The sequence below is a fragment of the Peromyscus eremicus genome, chromosome 12 (genome assembly GCF_949786415.1).
Source record: "Peromyscus eremicus chromosome 12, PerEre_H2_v1, whole genome shotgun sequence".
In the NCBI taxonomy this organism is placed as follows: domain Eukaryota; kingdom Metazoa; phylum Chordata; class Mammalia; order Rodentia; family Cricetidae; genus Peromyscus; species Peromyscus eremicus.
The window spans coordinates 5,173,220-5,186,725 of NC_081428.1; the positions used below are offsets into that span (position 1 = coordinate 5,173,220).

The following is a 13,506-nucleotide window of genomic DNA, read 5'->3' on the forward strand; positions in this document are numbered from 1 at the left end:
GCCATTATATGCAATCGCTTAGCCAGAATTTTGTTTTACCTGAACCTCTAAGACTATGTTATTATGAAAAGACCTTGAAAGACCAAGAAATGACATCAAATTGATGACATAATTTCCTAAATGACCAGCCATCACTTCTCTAAGAAATGCTATCTTCATTTGTAACTCTCAGGATACTCTGAAATTTATAATACAAATAAGATTTCTGTGGTATCGAGTCCGCAACCCACACATAACAGCTCAGTATATCTTCATTAACGAGAAACATTCCTATTGATTTCATTTTGCGATGTTTCATATTACACATAACAAATATGTATGGTCACCTAAACGAATTATTGCAATCCAATTTGGAATGATTGCAGGGCGTTATTGTGTTATCTCGAGGGTGCTTTAGTCTCTGGGTGTCAAAACTGTTTTTATTTAATGGGATAACATGGCAAAGTTAATCAGAGTAGGTGAACCTCCGCAGAGCTGAAGGTCACATGCATTTACTCTCGCTTGGAAATGGGGGCGCTTTGGGTTCTGAACCCTGGCTGGGGGCGGGTGGAGGGTGGAGGATGGAGGAGGGAACAGCCTGCAGATTTAATGACTGTGTTTCCTCCGGTCTCATCAGTATCACTTGGCTCGTGGGCTTTTCAATAACTGGATTTTTGATTAAAAAATTTCCTGCAAGGAAAATAAAATTAAACAGGCAATACAAATGTAATCAGAAATCAATAGTGCAGTTAACATTTCTATTGTGTGTTATTGAGCGGCTCGACTTTGGCCTGCTGAGCTTTGCATACGGACATGCACATGCCCAGAGTTCCTGAGCATGAATGGGGTGAGTGTGAGGAACTGTGAAGGCAGGGTCTTCTCTGCAAAATTGTGTTTCCAAGAAAAACAGTGCTTCTCATAAAGTGCACCCCATCCCTGCGGGGCAGGATGCAGGGGTAGCGACATCTCTTTGACTGAACTAAGTGGTTTGCTTTTGATGCGCACACAAAAGATTCGGGGAGTAGAGTTCCAAACTCACTGTTCAAGAGGACTTCCCTGTTGTGGCTGCTTCTGTGAGGTTAGCCTGGTGGTGCCTTACAGAATATGTTGACCCTTTGTCTTTCTTGTTTTAATCACTCTCGGAGAGTGAAAGGGATTTAGTTAAGAGGAAAGTGTTGGCCATGAATGAATTCCTCTAAACTTCCAAGATTCTTTCACAACTTTTGGTCAACATGACAAAGTGAGATAATTGGAAAGCCTATTTTATTATTTAAAGTTTTGGAAATGGAGAAAATCCACACATGAGCTCAAGTGCAGGGAAGGAAGAGATCGAGAGGCCAGAGGCAAGAGTTCAGAGTTGGGTCATAACCAGAGCCTAGGAATTAAGGAATCTGTCATGAATTTGGGATACACGGAGCAGTAGGAGGGTGTCCAAACGGTCAGAGGGAGGGTTTGAGGAGACCTTGAACCACAAAATAAGGGCTATTATGTCATTGGGATCATGATCAGAAGTCCACTGAGTTCCAGATGTAGGTTTCACACTCAACCTTAGATAGGAAAGAGTTAATGCACAGGCTTGTACAGTCTGCAGTTATGACATCAAATGCACCAGCCAGGATCAAACCAAGCCCTCCCCTCATCAAACAGCAGCCTAGTATAAAAACAAAAAGAAAACAGAGCTGGTGGACTCTGTGGGATCAGGGTCACTGCTGAATCAAGGGCATGGAGGTTAGGTTTCTTCATGAGCTAACATATGCCAAAGACAGGCTCACATCTCTGTCGCTGTGCTGTTATACAGGCTTGTTTTAAATACAGGAGGACATCATACTCCTTGAAAGAGATAGTCAAGTCCTACAAAAAGTAGGAAAAATCCAAGTAGAAGTCCAAAGTGACAAAATGTACAATACACTTCAATACGCTTCAACACTTCAACACTTCAATACTTCCCTTTGGAAGGAGAAACAAGTGGGAATGGACAAGTTGTCACCACAGCTTGGGAAAGACAAACTTGAAGATAAAGCTGAGAATCCCACTGAGGATGTAGCTCAGAGGGATAAAAAGGTAACAGATGGACTTCTAAAATATGGCCAGTGGGAGTTCCAGAAGGGCACTGTGGGCAAAACAGGAGTAAAAAAATATTTTAAAAAATATTACTGATGAACTTTCATGATTGAAAAATCACTTCAGTTTAGCCTTAAACCCAGACAGGCACACAGACCTTCAATCGCTGACACAATCCTGGGAAGCCATGGCATGAGAAATACAAGTATGTTTTTAAAAAATAATTTAATATTTTTGTTTTTACCTATGTGCACATGTATGTATGTATGTGTGGGTAAGTGTACGCACATGAGAATGTAGATACCCACAGAGTCCAGAAGAGGGCACTAGATCCCCTGCAGCTGGTGTTACAGGCAAATGAACCACCTGATGTGGGTGCTGAGAATCAAACTCAGGTCCTCTGGAAGAGAAGCATTTGCTTTTAACCCCCGAGATTTCTCTCCAGCCTGTAATGATCTTAAAAACAAAAGAACAAAAGCAAACTTTGACTATTATTACTGTGTGCATGAACAGGCTCAGAGGACGGCTTTGTGGGATTGATTCTTTCCTTCCTCTTTCATGCTGGTTCCTAGGATAGAAGTCCAGTCTCTAGTCTTGCATGGCAAGTGCCTTTACCCACTTAGGCACTGAGCCAGTCTGGAGCAAGAATCTTTACGGAGTATAAATTGAAGCAGCAATCAGATGGACTGGGTTTTTTCACAGCCCCTTGCCAGACATGGCCACAGGACAACCCAGGTTCACAGTCTGTCATTGACATTCCCTTCCCAGGTGATTCCAAGTTGTGTCAAGTTGACTTTTTTCTCAAAGGTTTTTTTTTTGTTTGTTTTTTTTTGTTTTTGTTTTTTTTTAGGATCCAAGTTGTAGCCACGGCTAACCCTTCTGCCTCTGGCACATTTGAACTTCCGGCCCTTGGAGCAGACATAGGGTTTAGTATGGTTGTGTGGGGTTCCTGCAGCCTTGCCAAAATGCCAGTACACCTCAAGGACCAGACAAGAGGACACCACGGCCCTTGGGAGATTCCAGAGCCAGCTGGTCGAAGGTGAGGATCTTACCTTCAGCCTTGAGGATGCGACTTTGGGTCTGGCTGCTCACCCACAGTTCACAGTTTGGGCACTTTGAAAATCCACACATCATCTGTGACCATCCCTGTCTCCATAACCATAGCTGTCTAATTCTCTCATCAGGGAAGTGTAGTGGTATTTGCTCCGCCCATGACCTTGGGCTATAGGGCCCAAGGAGGTGGTACTTCTTGCCATTGTATGTAACCTCCTAGGATATAAGTAAGTAAGTAAGTAAGTAAATAAATAAATAAATAAAAGGAAGAAGGTACCTTGTGACCCCTCTCCCTTTTCTTTTAAGAGGTCACTACAATGGCAGGAAGTACCGCCTCCTTCAGGCTATATAGCCCAAGGTCATGGGCAGAGTAAAAACCACTACAAGGAAGCTTCATCTTTTGGATCACCATCCGGAACAGGGACAGAGGAGTCCGGTTAGTGCGACTCATGAATACCCTTTCAGCACAATTTGACTGAAGGTAGAGTTGGTTCACTTGGCCAGAAACCTGTACAGTTTGACTGGCGGCTGCAGGTAGATGTCTTGGCTCTTGGGCTCCTTTCCCTGAACCTTTTGGTCCTTGTGGCAAATGTCAATGCCCGTGATGGCCTCTCCTGCTTGATCAGGTCCAGAAAGACAGAACTGCCTCAAGTTGACATTTAAAGGCGACTGTCACGTGAACCTTGGGAGTCTTTCTTCTTCCCATCATGAATGAACATTTCAATCCCTAAGAACCAGCTACACAACATACATGAGGGGAAAACAATACTTTAAGATATACAAAGACTGTATCTGAGCAGTCAAGTCAAATAATGCAAATTGAAAGAAGAAAAAGGAAGCTGGACCATTTCCGTGGGAAGCAAGAAGGCACGGCAAGCTAAAAAACAAGTTTACTGAAAGAACAATGTCAAATTTGAGGGGGCTTTTTAAAACAAAAAGAAAGTACTGGACAGCAATTTCATGGGTGACAGCAAAGCAGAATTTATGAGAAAGAGGGGTCTAAGGTCCCTAAATTACATAGAGGTTAGAGATACTGGATAATGTTAGTAATGACCCTTTTTATGATGATGCAGTGTTAACTATGCATCATAGTAGACTGGTGAGGGCATATAATTTCAAAATAACACTAAGAAAAAAGGAACAAAAAGAAAAAACTTATAACAGAAGGTTGAAAAAAGAAAGAAAAAAATCAGAAGCATAACAGAGAAATTTGATCCAAATATATAATCAGAAATAAAAATAAATGTAAATGGATTAAACTATTTTTTAAATAATAGACTCAGTCTGGACAAATTCTTGATCCCTGGGGCATTCTGAGATACCCTTGTGGTTTCCTTTTATTCTCTGTTGATGTAGGCAGAGGTCACATTTCAAGGCAAGAGCAATTGCGTACATCTACTCTGGAGGTGAGGTATTATCTGGCATATCTTCATGTCTCTGATCAGATTCTGGAATTAACTTCTCCTCTTCTGTTATGTTGCTTTGCTTCCAGGGGCAGCAGCAGAAGAGCTCTCTCCCACAGATCTACTGAAATCTAGAAAACTATGCACGATGAAGATGTAGTGGGTCAGTTCCTATGCAGAATGGTTGAAGAGATGGCAAACCACAGGCTGGAAGGTTAGATGACTCACGTAGTTGGGTGGCTTTATTAAAAGCGCTGATAACTCAATCAATGACCACATACAGAGAGGCTGCTAGTGAGGAAAGGCTTTGGGGTTTTAATCAAGTTTTGGCTCCACCAGATATGGCTGCTGGATCAGCCACTGATTTTAGAAAGCAATAATGGAGGTAGACCAGAAGTCCAGATGGAACCGCTCCTCTCCACTAGCTTCTATTAGATCACCACCTAAAGAATGCATGTGTATGTGCATGTCAGCATGCATGTGTTTGGGTGTGTACATGAATCATGTATACATGTCAGTTCATGTATTATCATGTGTGCACATCAGCATGTGTGTGCTTGGGTGTGTGCATATCATCATGTACGCATGTCAGTACACGTGTTAGTGTGTGTGTGCGTATCAGTTTCTGGAGGACACCGTGCTGGAAGAGCTGCAGTTAGAGTCTATTCCGTTGGATAGCAGATGGTCGGCTGAGGGATGCAGGTGGACAGCTACACCTTCCTGTTGCTGCTCTGGACTCTGCGCTGGGCTTGGCTTCCTGAACTCAGAGAGTTCCTGTAAGCTTGAACATTACTAGAGCAACGATGTCACAGCTTCCCTCTGAGCTTGCAGTTACTCTTTCCCTTTGGATCAGTGAAGGTTTTACAGCCTTTACCAGACAGCGGAGCCTGGCCTCTCTCCCTCCTTTAAGGTCTTGCTTGGCATAGACATGGTGGCTGTTTCCAGACAGTGGAGACAACAGAGGTGTATTCCTAGGGCACTCAGATACATTCCTGACAGCTACTGTTGATGCGGTGTGGACACAGGATGCAAACACACGCCAAAGGGATACAGCCCTCTCTAGGTGTGCAGTCCTGGCATCCATCTCAGCACTGGCTTCCGGTCAGGCAGTTGAGTTGGGGGTCACTGAAGTAGGGGCAAAAGCTCTCAAGCAGCTACTACTGCCTGTTGTTGACAGCAGCGGACAGGAGAACCCTCTACCCCACAGTCAGCTTTAGGGGGCAGAGCAGAGATGGGATTCTGTCCATGAACACAGCGCCCACCATGCCTCTGGAATTGGAGAAGGAAGAATTGGACTCATGTCACTGTCACAGCAGAAAGTATTTCCATTGACCCAAAGGCCTGATGGGATTTCAGTCCAGGACCCAGAGTCCATGTGCTGTGTGTTGACTTCCTCTAGGGACAGGTGCTGTGTCCTTGAACAGCAAAGGCCAGGCAAGGTCATTAATATTACAGAAAGGTAAACAGAGATGACGTCCGAGGTGATGCATCACTCCTCCAAGGCAACTGTGATGAGGCTGGAGGGGTAACCAGGGCTCCTCAGGAGGTTCCCACAGCATGACTGCTGCTAGGTGCTCACATTCTGCTGTAAAAATTCTGTTTTCTCATCTTGCCTTCTCTGAGCAGGTTCCTTTCTCCTCTGTGGCCTTGCAACTCATTCGGACACTGTGAAACAAGATATGCTGGCTTTCTCTCTCCTGTCACCCTGTCTTCTGGACTACTAGACTTTATCAACGGAAGATATCCATCATCAGGGCTGCTCCAACTCTCAAGAAGTTGACTGGACTCCATTCTGCCCTCCTGCATGAACGTGTCCTTAGATGATGATTGCTAGCTTTGGAAGGCTCATGACTTATGTGGGAGGTAGGAGAGACCCTACAGGACAGCAGTAGCCAGCCAGGCTATCAAATGACCACCATACAGAGCCCAGGACTGAGATGCATGAGGGATTGTCAAGGGCTGCTGGCGTGAAGACTCACGAAGGCGCAGGGAAGATCTCGAAGGATGATCTGAGGGACTACTTTAGAGTTGTCACAGAGGCCGAGAGGGCTGGAACCGACACACACAGCACACTGTGGGGATCATAGTGAGCATCTGCTCCTGGTAGACATCCAAGGGCATCACGGGCATGGATGCTGGGGCCTGGAGAGATGGTGCAGTGGTTAAGAGCCTGTACTAATCTTTCAGATGGCTGGAGTTTGGTTCCCGATACCCACACTGGGCTGTTCACAGCTGCCTGTAACTCCAGCTCCAGGGGCCAGGCGCTGTCTTCTGGAGACTGTATAAACACTGCACTCATGTGCACAGACCCCCACAAGAGACACCCATAAACCCATAATTAAAAATTAATAATGAAAAGAACACAGTGGCTGGTTCTGTTTATACCAGTGGTAGATCCTCTGTGCTTCGGTTTCTGTGTCTGTGAAATGGGGATAATGAGAGTACCTTTGTCCTGGACACTGAAAGGCTCAGTAATCCAAGCTTGCCAGCATGGTTTCAAAGGGGATCCACTGTGGCTGTCACCACCAGTGACTGATTATGTAACCCCACCGGGGAATCGAAGAGGTCATCTTAGTCCATCATTCTCATTGCCAAGATGGGAGAATCTAGCTGTTCTAAGTGAGAGGCCTCAGTAAGCAACCAGCTGAGGTGGAATGAGAACCCCAGACTCCAGACTCCCAGCTGGTTACTCCTCTGTGTCAAGATTAGGAAGTTGTGACCCTTTATCTAAACAAAATTGGGTCTGAAAGCATCTAATATGTAACCATATTGTTCCCAGAAACCAAGATCAATAATTGTGAACTGTAGCAAAATGCCACAAGAAAGTAGATTCCACAATTCCAACCACAGCCCCGGGAGCTCTGGCTCTCACTGCCTAGCACAGCAAGGGCTGGGGACAGACGCCACCGGGGTTTCCCTCGTCCCTCAGAACTTAAAGGGAGAGGGGAAAGATGACAGAGAGCTGTGGTCAGACCAGGAAGGCAGATCTGCTTTCGCAAGTACTGTTTGTACACTCTCCTGAGACTTTTATGTGTTTAAGTTCCTTCTGTTCTGAGGTCGCACTTTGTAGGCAGTTTGTATTGTTAAACCCACTTTCTAGATGAGATGTCAAGATATGGAGTTTTTTATTTAGAAGGTCTGACAGTGCAGGAAAGGGGAGCTGGCATCTTAGGTTTGGTCTTTCACATACAGCATCTTTAGCTAGAGGTGTTGGAACTCTGGGTCCTAGTTTTCTTAATGTTGGCAAACTTCGTTTTTTGATGTAGTGTACTTAAATGCAGAGACCTTCAGCTTGCCTCCCTGGCTTTTCCAGTGTGTGCCAGGTGGTTTTAAATGTTCACTTACCACAAATCGAGAATCACCTGAGCAGGGAGATTGAGGAATTACCCAGATGAGATTGGCCTGTGAGCACATCTGTGGGGGTTGTCTTGATTGCTAATTGGTGTAGGCGGGCTCAGCCCACTGGGGTAGCCTGGTCCTGGGCAGATAGGCTTCATAAGGAAACAGGTAAAGCACGAGTCTGGGAGCAAGCCGGCAAGCAGTGTTTCTGGATGGTTCCTACTGTACGTCCTTGGCTGTGAGTGAGCTCCCTGGTTGGAGGTAACGCTGTATAGAGCAGCAAGGAATCCTGCCTTCAGTTCCACCCGAGCTCCTGTCCTCCCTTTCTTCAGCGATGGACTGTGACCTGGGAGGGTAAGCCAAATAAACCCTTTTCTCCTAAGTTCCTTTGGGTCGGAATGTTTGCCAAGTGATGGAAATGAACCCAGGACAGTAAGCTAGCACACCATGTCACCCACCACCAGGCAAGACAGTGAGGTCGAATTCCGGTTGGGCCTCATATCCCCCACCTGGCTTGCCTGAGAGACACTGTTAATGTTTCCCCACCCATTTCACTCCCTTTTCCCCCAAAGAGCTTTTTCAGGCCTTCCTGACCATCTCTGATGACAGCGGAGCAGGCTGGCCCTGGCCGTTTGCGTGCTCCATCTCTCGTGTGTGCGCAAAAGACCTCTCACCTTGCCTTCAAACCACTCTTCACTCTCGGGACAGCCTTGCCCCAGCTGGGAAAGGATGCCCCAGAGCAGGGGTTCCTGGGCACAGAAACAAGGCCTGTGGGGGAAATTTCAGCACCCCAGTATCTCCCCAAGTGTGCTTAGTGTCACCTCCATGGGTGTTTGTTCCAGTGTCCCTCGTGTCCTGACTTCCATGAAAATGTTGAGTGGCTGTGAGGTTTGCTGCCAAAGTCAGATCCAGGTGATGTGACGTCAGCTGAAATTTCAGTTCCTGGCCCGTGGAGGAGGTTTTCTGTTTTCCTGCCTCCTTAGACCCATCCCTACAGTCAGGGAAGAGCCTGTCACTGCTGGTGGTGTTAAAAAGGCAAAGGGAGAACAGCGCTATTTTGTAAAGTATTGCGCTGAGCCCTCCCTGAATTGGGAAGCTCCAGCCAGAGGAGCATTGGGATTTGGACGGAGGGAGCGCAAGGTGTGAACTTCCTAGGACGGAGGTGGAAGCAAAGTAGAGGCAATGCGTGCTTGCTCTATAGGGAGGGGCCTTACTTGCCTTATCCTCCAGAGAGTCCCTGCTTCACAATTAGGAGTCTGTTGGCCACTCTGAGTGGCTGTTTTATCCTGCTTTGCTCTAATACTGTCATGAACATGAGCAGTTTGATTATTGCTTTTGTCTGTAATCAAGCAAGCTTTGGGTCCCTCATGAAGCCTCACTGGCTGTTACAGTTTGAATGTGAATGACCCCAGAGGTTCCTAAGTTCTTGATTGGTCTAGGAGGAAGTAGCTCACTGGGCATGTGCATCCTGCCTCTGTCACTTCTTCTGTTCCTTTGACCCTGGTTCCTGTCAACCATGAGGTGAATGAATAGGCTGGGCTACATGTTTCCAATGTCATGGTATTCTGCCTCATCGCAGATCCAGAATCAACAGAGCTGGGCAGAGCTAATCCTCTGAAACCATGAAGTGAATGATTCCTTCTTTAAGTTGTTTGCGTCAGGGATAGAGTCTGATGAACTCTGGCCTTGTTTGCCTGCCATTTGCTTTAGGCTCAGTCTCATTTTAATTTCCGCAAACACCAGTAGATTAGTGTTCCATGCTGCCTAAGAAAATGATCAAGTCCAATGGCTTCAAACAACACTTATAATCAGGGTTTCTACAAGCCATGTCTGGATGAGGCCTCTTGAGTTCTCTGTTCAGGAGCTCCTAAGCTGTGGGCAAGGTGTCATCAGGGCCGTCCATTCCACCTGAACAGGGTCCTCCTTCAAGCTCGGTGGTAGTAGGCAGAGTCCACGCATTTTGTAGTTGCAGGTTGGAGGCTCCCAGCTCCAGGAGGCCCTGCTCTTCTGTGGATGTGGGGCTCTCTCTCTCCCACAGGCAGCTCATGCCGTGGAAGGGAAGCTTCAAGGCCAGCAATCATGGTTCTGGTGCTGCTGCAGGACGGAGTCGGCCCCTCTTTAAGGTGACAGGAGGAAATCCACTAAGGCACAATTGTCACTTAAGTGGTGTCAGAATTTTTAGAATTCAGCAATTGTGTGTCTCTGTCATTTTCTTAGCCATTGATGTCTCTGTCTCTCTTAGCTATTGATGTCTTTCTCTCTCTCTTAGCCATTGATATCTCTCTGTTAGCCATTGATTTCTCTGTCTCTCTTAGCCATTGACATCTCCTTCTCTCTTAGCCATTGACATCTCCCTCTCTCTTAGCCATTGATGTCTCTGTCTCTCTTAGCCATTGATATCTCTGTCTCTCTTAGCTATTGATGTCTCTCTCTCTCTTTTAGCCATTGAGGTCTTCATCTGTTGGGCTGAAAACCAGCCTAAGGTCCTCAGAGACAGTCATCCTAGTGAGATGCTTCTGGATGTTTCAGAGAATCCTTAATGGACTAGGAGGTCAAGCACAGAGGTTAATGACCACCCACAGGTGTGGGCCATTGTTGAAAGGGCAAAGCCGGCTCCAGACTAAAGGCTTTGTCAGAGTTCCAGATCATGACTCAGCAACATCCAGGTCTTTTCTTTGTGTCTTCTTTTCCTGGTTTGAAAATGATCCACATCATAGGTTGCTTCGGTGAATAGAAGAATGATGCTTAGTATACACTAAGCACTCGATAAGTGTCCGCAGCAGCAACAGCAGCATCTTTGTTGATCTCATCATGCATACTTCTGTGAGAGTACACGCTCAGCTAGCCCCCATTTGATGATGATGACCTGTGACTCAGCATGAGTCTTCTAGTACGCACTTCTATGGTCAACAGGAGTCAAACCTCATACCTGAAGTCGTGTCCCCCCCCAGGCCCCCCCGGACTCCATATGACCGTAAAGTATACATGTGACCCTGTGGATACCACAGGTTGATCGTTAGCTCTAGAATACGGAGGAAGTCAAGTGGAGATGAGTTGGTTTATTGTAGCACCCCAAATAAGGTTCTGGTACCTCTAGCTGGGGTCTCCCAGCCGGCAGCTTCCTTCTGGTGGTTGCCCATTGGGCCCACCTGATTCTGAGTTTAACCAGTTTCCATCCTTAAGTCACACACACATACTGCTAGTCAGTCAGTCCCTGGTGATGAGGGTTGTGCAACTTCTTGTGGGAACCCCACTCAACACTACCCATGATAGCCTGGCACCTGCTGGAGGATGGAAGTGTGATGTTCAAATGCCTGGGCTGTTGCCTCTAAAAAGCATATGATTGGTCGTCTGAGCAGGACAGTAATGGCCCTCTAACTCCCAACAATACAGTTATACACATGGGACCACACCAGTTAACATTCCAGCGTGGACAGAGGAAGGACAAACAAGGTCTTAACCTATACTTAGAGAGCTACAAGCAGTTGATGGTTGCTGAGGCAGAATCAGTTTTCTTTAGGGACAACCTCCCTGATAGGTTGATTTGACCCAAATATTCAGCCTATGCCCAAGTTCAAATGGGCTCTTTGAGCTGGGGAGTGAATACTTGTATGTTTATTCATCTCACAACCTGGGGGATTTCTCAATGCACTCGCTAGACAGTGGGTCCTTTAGGCTTTCAGCACGTACACTGGTCTTCTATCATAATTGATGCTAAGGAGAATAAGCTATCAGTGAATTCTGGGAGTAAGTTTTCAAAGATATAGAGCCCATAAAGCACCAAAATTACCAATGCAAACCTCAGTTCCTATCAGAAGTATTGCCATTATGTACTTTCCCAGATTGTTTTTCAAAATGCCCAAACTTGGATGCTCACATTAAAGTCCTGTGTCACCCAGGCCTGTGTTTTCTGCTATGATGACATCCTGAGGACCTACTATGCACCAGTTATGTTTTTCCAGGGATGCACATTAGGAAACAGAACATTTGTGCCTCTTGTCATCAGGGACCTTACAATTTGATGGTGAAGTGTGTATTTAAAAGTCCCCACATATCTTTTAAGAATATATTTTGGACAACATCTGTTTTTTTACATCGTCTTTGTGTTCTCTGTTTGGCAGCCACTAACAAATTTCAGCACATCTTTGAGTATCATAGGATCATGTGTTACTGCAGGGGAGATGATGTCAGCACGTTGTCAGTGTCCGAGGAATCATTCCCTAAGCTTTTGTTCTGATTCCTCCTTTATACTCAAATCTGTTTAAGATGTGTACTCTATATTTTTAGAAGCCAGTATATTTCTCTTTATATATTTTAGTATTGATTTATTTGTTTATTGAGGGGGGTATGTGTTTGTGTGTATCTATGTGTGTAGGCATGTGTATGCTTGTACCATGGCACATATGTGGAGGTCAGAGGACAACTTGTAGGATTCAGTCCTCTCCTTCTACCACATGGGTCCTGGGGATTGAGCTCAGGTTGTCAGGCTTTGGAGCAACTGCCTTTACCCACTGAGCCATTTTGCCACTCCCATTAGTATTTATTCATAATTATGTTATTAATAATGAACCATTTACCTACACTATCAAAATGCTAAATGCAGTGTCCATGTTTAATCATGATACAGTATGAATTATTTTTCAATAATTTGGAGGAAAGCAGAGACCAAGATTTAAGATTTTTCTTATATATTTTAAAATATTTTATATATTTCTAAAATATATAAGGAACTCATATAGCTCAATAGTAAGAAAGATTTAAATATGAATTTTCCACAGAAGACAAAATGGGTAGCAAGTAGAGGAAAGACTGCCCAACTTCAGAAATCATCAAGAAAATGCAAAATATGACAATTAGATATTGCCTTTCACACATCAGGACAACTTGCAATTAAATGCAAAACCTGAGAGATGTTGATGAAGATGAAGAGGAAAGAGTTTCCTTGTATTGTAGTCAGAAGTTTTCCTGTCCTGACCATCTGCTCCCCATCCCAGTAGCTGCTTCCAAATTATCACACAGAGATTAATATTATTAATAAATATTATTTATAAATGCTCAGCCAATAGCTCAGGCTTACTACTAACTAACTCTTACTTTTGAATTAACCCATTTCTATTAATCTACATTCTGCCATGTGGCTTATGGCTTGTTACCTCATTTTCTATATGTCCTGCTTGCTTGGTGGCTGGCATCTCTCGTGACTGCTCTGACTCTGCCCTTCTTTCCCAGCATCTCCCTGTGTCAGGCTGCCTAGCCCAATCTCTTTCTGCCATGCTATTGGCCAATCAGCTTTATTATTAACCATGAGCACAATCCACAGCATTGCAGCCTCCTGGAGAATTCAAATAGATAGACATCATCAAAAACAAGCAGGGAGGCTTCTTAGAAAATTCAAAATAGAATTACCATATGATCCAGGAAACTCAATTTTGGGTAGAGCCAAAGGAAATGAAATCACAGATAAGTTTTATGCTCATACATCTCAGCATTATCCATAATTGGTAGGAGTCAACCTGAGATGTACCAACTGACCCAGCTGAAGAAATCAGTAGAAGGGAATATATGTACTTCAGCCTTGACAGAGGCAATCCTGACATCTGTAACAACATGAACAGGCCTGGGAGACAACTTTATTGCTTAGGAAAAAGGACACTTAGAACTTTGCTTAGGG

At 45.0% G+C, this 13,506-nt stretch overlaps 1 pseudogene; it reads right to left on the reverse strand.

The window, feature by feature from the left end:
- Positions 1-481: 481 nt before the first annotated feature.
- LOC131922838 (large ribosomal subunit protein eL18-like) lies at positions 482-10,975 on the reverse strand (annotated as a pseudogene).
- Between the last annotated feature and the right edge of the window lie 2,531 nt (positions 10,976-13,506).